This window comes from Lytechinus variegatus, chromosome 3 (assembly GCF_018143015.1).
Source record: "Lytechinus variegatus isolate NC3 chromosome 3, Lvar_3.0, whole genome shotgun sequence".
Lineage (NCBI taxonomy): Eukaryota > Metazoa > Echinodermata > Echinoidea > Temnopleuroida > Toxopneustidae > Lytechinus > Lytechinus variegatus.
Window position 1 is genome coordinate 33404356 of NC_054742.1, and position 8566 is coordinate 33412921.

Genomic DNA, 8566 nt, shown 5'->3' on the forward strand with positions numbered 1-8566 from the left:
AACTAAAAAACAGAAAGGCATTGGCCTATCATGGTCTATCCCCCTGATTACCGTCCAAGGGAAAGGGCTTACATAGTTTACAAATAGAGAGAGGAAGAAAAAACCAAGCATAATGCAATTAAGGAAAGGAAAACCAGAGGAATTAAAATCCTGATTGTATTGTAACAGGTTATTATGGCATTATACAAATATGTATACTGATAAAGATGTATAACTGTATAAAAAAAGATATACCCAAATACAACTTTTAGAATTTCACTTAATTATTCTACATTTTATGGTTAATATGACCTTAAAAAGAAAAAAAAATGATTTTCTGGACCAACAAGCTGTATGACATAAGAAACAGAATAAGCTACAGGACAGTGTGTAATATAAGACAGCATGTTTAAATTTTCTTTTGAATGCGCTTAATGATTGACTCTCAGTCAGGGTGACCAGATTTCACAAAATGAAATACGGGACAATCGACAAAGAAGGCTACACACTGTTACACCTGTGACAAATTATAAAGAATTGGAAGGGTGAACGAATTAAGAATGAAGGAGAGAAAGAAAAGAGGTGAATTGAGAAGAAAGAAAAAAAAATTAAGGGAAAAATGAAGGAGAAAAAAGAATAGACAGAATAAAATGATGAAAGAAAGAATAAAAGAGAGAAAATGTTTCCGTCATTCTTTAAATTGAATACAGAAAAAAAAAGAAAAAAGGGAATGGAAGAAGAATACATGTGTTAAAGACAAAATAAAGGAGAGAAAAAAAGTAAGAAAAAGGAGGAGGAAAGAAAGAATGAAGGAAAGAAAACTGCTTCCTTCATTCTTTGAAAGAAAGAAACAAAGAATAAGGGTTAGAAGGAAAAGTAAAATAAAGAATGAAAGAAATGAGGAGAGGAAGAATGAAGTGAGGAGGGAATGAAAACATAATGGAAGAAGAGAAAGAAATAAAAGAAAAAGGATAGGAAGGGAGGGGGAGAAAAAAGTTTTTAAGAAAAAAGAATAAAGGAAATATAAAAAAAGGAAATTTAATAAAGAAGACAGGTAAGAAAAAGGGAGGAAAGAAAGAAAATGAGCACACAGAGAGAGAAAGGATTAGGAAAGACAAATAGGAAATAAAGATAGATGGAACAAAAACAAGCAAGCAGAAAGGATATAAGGATGAAGAAAGGATAGAAAAGAAAGAAAAAGGAAAAGAGTTCAAACTTCAAGCACAAAAATCTAATCATCTAACAAAATCATAATGAAATTTGGTGTTTTTCAATTATATTTTTAAAATGAAAAAAAATGTTTTAGAAATGAATAAAATTTCAAAGTGTTTTTTTTTACTTAAAAATTAAATGAAACATCGCGGCATCATACACAACAAGACTCAAAACGAAAGCTGAAGCAACTAAATCTAGTTATGAAATCTCAATGACTTGTTCCTCCGATTACATCTCCAAATCAGTAATCTGAGAACTATGGAAGCTTAAAAGTGCCACCGAGATGTTGAGATAATTATCTTGGGAAGTCGACATCATGATAGCAAAAGATCAGATGACGAGATCCCGGATCTCGTCATGTCGACATCTTGTAGAAGAGATGATCAGATGACAAGATCTTCTATCTCGACATGTCTACATCCAGTGGAAGAGATGATCAGATGACATGATCATGGATCGAAGATCTTGTCATCTGATCATCTCTTCTAAAGGATGTCGACATGATGAGATCCGGGATCTTGTCATCTGATCATCTCTTCTACAAGATGTCAACATGACGAGTTCCGGGATCTCGTCATCTGATCTTTTGCTATCATGATGTCGACTTCCCAAGATAATTATCTCAACATCTCGGTGGCACTTTTAAGCTTCCATAGAGAACCCATAATATAATCATACAAATTTCCCGCCGATTTTGTGATTATTTTGGCATGTTTGGTGGAGAGAATCTGCTCCGATCCTACATGCCTAGCTAGTAGCCTGCCACACAATGGCAGGAGGCCAGTTCGTTAATTGCGATGTATTGGGTTAGCAAGAAAATCACCGCAGAACTTTGAAAAGTTTATCGATATTATTGTTGTCTCTGCTTCGTCATCTATTGGTTATTTTGATGAAAAATCGTCACTTTTAAATACATTTTGTTCAATATTCTGAAATACGGGACAAATAGGCGTCCCGGGAAGGGTTTGTTGGGACGCCGGGACAAAGAAGCAAAATACGGGACAATCCCGGGAAATACGGGACTTCTGGTCACCCTGCTCTCGTCGTGCGAGATCTAGATCTAATTAGATATCCAGTGTGGAACAACATCTTCGACAAACATGCAGATCGAGAATGTTCAAAGCTTTTGTCTAGTTAGACAAAAAAAAAGATCTAAGTTAGATGTAGACTTCACTTATTAATGATTGGAATGTAGATCTAAAGTTAGAAGTTTTGGGGAAAATGCTGAAAAGAAAACATACTGATAGATGTACGTGAATCAGTTTTTAATACCCATTGGCATTGCCACCGGTTCTAATAAATAAATAAAAATAAATAAATAAATTATAAATGAATAAATAGAAGAGTCACGGCCTATGCAATGGGCTGCATAATAAATTCTTGTCGACGGGTTGGTCACCACGTCGTGTTCCTCCTAGCTGAACCAAGTACCAGTGCTAGACTAGAGATGAGATCTGAACAGACGACGGAACATACGTAGCTCAAGCATAAAGTAATGGTGGGTTCACCGAAGAGGTCAAAGAAAATAAGGTGGTCATATTCAATCCCGAAATGTTTTGCGAGTGGTCACAAAATCGTCTCGGCGCAAATCACCTAATAAAGCCGTCTGGTGAAATCGCTGAATACAACAATCACTTATTTGGTCATAATTTTAGTTTCTAAAACTTATATTTGTAAAGTTTTAAATATCAATGTATGCCTTTAAACATTCATAATCCCGTAGGTATTTTTATGTTATTTTTGATATCGTTGTAGTCATATCCTTTCAGTGCATATTCGTGATCGCTACTAATTTGTTGTATTTGATCGGCGTTTGATTTCGTTGGCATCAACGAACGTAGAGGGCATCTAAGGAAGGTCAACTCAGGGGGGTGAAACTCCGCTTCTGCATCCGGTCAGACATGGGGAAAGTTTGGAAGGTCAAAAGTGCACACTGCTCCCATTTTTCGCGTACTAGGCTATGGACACCGCAACTTCATGGCACACCAGCGAAACAGAGGCGTGGTCATAAATTGGCCTGCGCGCACAGCGTAAAAATATGCAAATAAGCAAATTGTCACAAATTAGCATAATACGCGACGTGATTGAATATGAAATTTATTCATAGAGCTGCGTCTTTGGTAAATTCATGTCATTGATCATTCCCCCGTTCACCCCCTCAAGGTATTCAGTTGTTTATTCATCTTTCCTTGTTTACATATTTTTAATTCTTTCGCGATTATTACTACATCAATTAATTCACTTATTTATTTGCTAGATATTTTCCTGGAAGACATTTTGGAAGCTTACAAGAGATTCATTAGTAGGATTGAACTTAGGGATCTGCTTGCTCTATAGTATTGGTGTTCATCACTGCCCATTATTTTCATTACACTTCATGAATAGCCACAAATATTTGTTTATTATTTTGGGGGTGGGGTAAATACTTAAAATGATGAGAAAAATCTGAGCAAGAGAGCAATCAGGTCATTTTGTCTTTATTTTGAAATTGAAATGAACAATCTGGTGCAAATCTTATGAAGATTTGTTTTTTAAAGTCTGAGTTTGGGATGGGAACAAAAGAGAGCCCAGTACCCCCCCCCATGTATTTGCTCTCATCAAGGCTATCTTAAAGGTCACTTCCAAATAAAATAAAAATTTTGTACCTGCCCACCCCCTATATTTATCTATCGATTCCACCCCCCCCCCCTCTTTCTTCCACACACACACACACATTCCACATAATCACGCGAGCAAACAATTATTCTCATTTCATTTTAAATTCTATCCCACTTTTAAAATCAAACTCATTCATGTCTTTAATTCAGCTGCACCTGAATGTCACAGTATGCCATGTTGCAATGGCTTTTATGGGCTATCTTGCCACGCATGTTATTTTGATACTAAATACCTGTTGTACTAGTATTATACCCATGCATGGATACCCGACATACAGAATCAATCAATCAATCAATCAGTAGCACCATCATATTCCAGTCATATAGAAGTAATCTTCAGTGCCATTTCATCACAACACAGTTTGGTAGCAATAACATCATCATCACATATCTTTCACGGAATATACATTGGTGGATTAATTAAATCACGAATATCAAGATTAGAAAGTAATATTTCAAATCAAAATGTTTATTAATTAATAAATTTTTGAATACATGATGAAAATATTTTTTCTCTTTTTTCTCACCAAAGCATCAAATTACATCAGCAAAATGCCTATAATGAGTGCAACAGAAATTGCAAGGATATTACAAGAGAGGGGATGTACTTTTTTGGTAAAATCTAGAGAAAAAAATTTGAAAAAAAATAAGTACGTATATTCACTTACAGCATTTGCTGACAAGAAATAGCATGCTAATCTAATCGGGGACACTTCATAAAAAAGGGGAGCACATTGCCACATTTCTCTAAAGAGTGCCTTCCCAAATCTGCACATTAGAAAATCAGTAACAAAGTTGCTTATTGTCTATTGTTGTGAAGTGCTGCTAGAGCTGTGTTCTATTTCCAACAAATTCTTTTATTTCCAGAGCTAATCTAGTTCATTATATGGGACATCGACAATACAGTGTTACAAAAACAAAGAGATTAAAAACGAAAAAAAATAGTGCAACTTTTCACTTCCCCCAGAAAATGAATTCAACAGCTTAATGTCCAGCAATACATAGAGGTTTTTGTTTCATAAGGACTTCAATTATGGTAAATTGGCCCCAAATGTAACTAGCAACTAGCATGGGAACCCCAATTTTGATCTGTTGCTTTAATGTTTCCATAGTAATTACCAGAATTTCAAAGTTAGAATAGTGGTTAGTCTTAAAGGGGAAGTTTACCCTGACAAAAAGTTTATTGTGAAAATAGCAGAAAAAATAATAAAAAATATTTCCAAAAGTTTGAGAAAAATTCATCAAATAATTAAAAAGTTATTAGAATTTCAATTATTTGATTTGTGACGTCATATGCGAGCAGCATTCATACATAGCGAATGGTAAAAAATAAAATAAATGTCATTTTCTCAGAAAATTGAAAATGGTTTTCACTCTACCTTTTGTGTATCAATAGACAAATCACTTCATACCCGATCATGAATAGAAAACAAAATTAAGTCATCAGGAACCATACAAAATTTGAAATTCATGCATGTTATATTACATAACACATGGGGCAGCTGATCGTCTATAACGTCACAAATCCAAAACTTTGAACTCTAATAACTTTCTTACTTTTTAACGGATTTTCCTGAAACCTTCACCAATATTTTTTACTAATTTTTCTGCTATTTTTACAACAAAGTTTTCTTCAGGGTGAACTTCCCCTTTAATGAATTGGGGTCCAGGACTGAGAGTGATTTCTTCGCCCTTTGTTCTGTCACATTGTTTTTATTATGCAAATTTTTTCAATGAAAATCCATTATTTCTTATCACCTTTTATATGTCTGTAGGCATGTATGATACATAGCCCAGTAAAGGCCCTTTCTGCATTGTTTAGATTACCAGAATACAACCTATCCCTTTCAAACTACTAATATTATTCAAAGTGCTTTCACTACTATAAGTACTACATGTAGATGATTAGAACATTAATAAGGGGGGGGGGGGGGGTAAGTGTGCCCTTTGGAAAAATATTTTAATCTTGTGTGAAACCTATGGACCTAAATATCTATACTCCAATTAATCTTTTTTTCAACAGATGTGTAGTTTAAGCAGCATTCAGTATGTATTGACACATTTATTTAAATTCATTCAAGTTTTTAAATCTGTAATTGCAATGAAGAAACTGCTTTTTATGAACCTGGCCTTCATATTTCTTCTTGATCTGCCCTGGTGATACTCAAACAGCTTATGAAACCTGCATAGTAAACAAAAAGAGAAATGAACCAAATGAGCTGCTGATATAAATTATTCTTACTCATCTAGTCCAGTTTATTTAGAAGTTTAAAACTTTTTATGAGCCCCTACTCTTCCATGCAATATTATTTAGAAAATGCACATGTAGTAACTTATGTTGCCAGATAAAAATCATAGATCGCTATTATAGATCATTATTCATATAACTTTTTTTTATTAAGTGTGAAAACCCATTCAAATATATATCGAAAGATTAATCTCAATATTTTGTCCTTTTTTATTTCTGTCTTCAGAGTAACTGAGTTTTAAAGTGATTTTATGTATGATTAATATAGCTAAGAGACATGGACAATAAGTATGCATTGATGATAATGGAAATACTGGTGAATTTGAATCCAAAAGAATATTATCTCATCATGGAGCTTTACTTTATGGGATAACATGATTCAAAAAAATAAGTTTTTTATATTTTTATGAAAACAAGCATACCTGGCAAGCTTTTAGATCAGATATCCTGTTACTCATCAGATTGTACCCCTTGGTGATGTGCAAATGGTATTTGACTTTGTACTTCTGACTAGGCTGGGACTGCTAAGAACTGGATCCCATTGGATCTGCAATTCAATATACATACAATACTTTACAGTTAAAAATTTCAAAAGTGATAAACAAAATTCCTCTCTTAAAACAATTTTTTTCAGAGTTTCCAGCTTTCACAATTCCCAACTAGAAAAAAAGCAGGTCTTGACCAAAAACTAAATGGTTCAAGCATACGTGGCCTACTATAGTGAGGTCTTTTGTCAATCTTCAATATATATATACACCAAGCCAGCTTTGACAGATGTAGGATAATTATCATTTGTGTGATAATATGGCTCTCGCTCATTCATCAGTGCGATACAATCATTAATTTTTTTGCACTAGTCTATAAACATGTCTGATTTGAATCTCTACGTTAAGTGAGTTCCTCTTAAGTTTGATTTTTATTTTAAAATAGGGTTAGCTCACTTGCTGGCAGGTTTAAATGACCCTTTGCCTTTCACCACAAATAACACCAAGTGAGGACAATAAAGATAAATCAATTGGATCAGCTGCTCTCTTTGCTTAGCCTTATACTTAAACAATTCAAAATAGGGCATCATAAATTTTCTCAACCCTTCCAAAAAACAATTGAGCAGTTTGAACCCTGACAAAGAAATGTTACCCCCCCCCCCGAAAAAAAAAATCATTAAACTCCGTTGCTAGGCTAATTATATTTTAGTCCAATGGTCCAGCCAGGAATTAAAATAAAGTTAACTTAAATCTTTGTAGAAAAAAAGTGAAACCAGACAAGTCTAGAATTTTATTTTAGAAATCTATATCTAAGTTAGACCTATCCTAGGGCCTTACTTTTAATTAAAAAAAGAAAAACGTTAACATCTGTCTCAAATCATTCCATGAGCATGGCAAAATCTACCAATATCATTCCAAACAGATTCAGTTCATTTAGATTTCATTTCATTTTAAATGCAGATAATTATATTGAAATAGCGGTGTCGAAAAATCAGTACTAGGCCCATGGCCTATAACTTCAAATTTCAACTCAAGCTTGTTTGACAATTAATTTCCAACACCTAATGACCTAGCCTACATCGGCAATTTCGCAGCCGGCTGGCACCGGCGATATCAAAGTCCGCATCCCGCTCTGGCTATATACGGTACGGTATTTGGCTTAATTTTGATGCAGCTTTGCCATAAACAAGTCCACATCTACCCCTGATATTTGACAATAAGAACTGAAAATACAGATTTAATAAGGGCGGACATGAAGCATCCCAATTAACCAACTTAGTTCTACGAAAAACTATGTTATTTTCTGAGAAAATATGTCAGTCAGATTTCAGACTTATTTAGGATCAGACAGGAAAAAGAAATGGAAGTATGGAAATTGTGGTTTGCGTTGTAAACAGTTACAACGCAAACCACAATTTCCATACTTCCATTTTAAACTGCACATAAAGCCATGCATGCGACGCCGAACCCCAGCAAACACATTACAATTTCAACTAAGATCAAAGTAAGGAATTGAACTTAACTTACTTTTATTCCTATGGAATGTCATAAGATTGATATTAATGTCTCCTCCAAGATTTTCTGCTCCTTTGAAGTTCACTCAGAAATCATGATTTCAAACATCAATTCTAAAAACAGATAATTAGACTTGCTATTGTATTTCAAAAAGTTGAATTTCGCAGAATCAAAAAGAACGACACTTCGCACAGATATCGTAGGGAATTGTGGGACGGAAAAAAATGTTTAATGCATGAGGACATGAATAAAACATTAGCGTTTTATCCAATCATACAAGTGCATTGTGCGTATTTTGACGTCATTACTCATGAATTAAACATTGACCTTCCAAAATCAACCTTCAAATTGGACAAATGGCAGCCATGTTTGTTATGTACAAAACCTATGGAAAATCAAAAACGCGCGAAAAAAGAGTTGCCTCTCTAGCTCCCTTCGGGAGCTTACGTATACGTAAGATCGTATCT

General features: G+C 34.3%; 1 long non-coding RNA gene across 1 annotated transcript; it reads right to left on the minus strand.

Moving 5' to 3' along the window:
- Nucleotides 1–5793: 5793 nt before the first annotated feature.
- On the minus strand, nucleotides 5794–8226 carry LOC121412202. Its single transcript, XR_005969568.1, has 3 exons — nucleotides 8112–8226; nucleotides 6522–6646; nucleotides 5794–6033 (listed from the first exon to the last, which is right to left on the minus strand). It is a non-coding gene; the product is annotated as an uncharacterized LOC121412202 (long non-coding RNA).
- Between the last annotated feature and the right edge of the window lie 340 nt (nucleotides 8227–8566).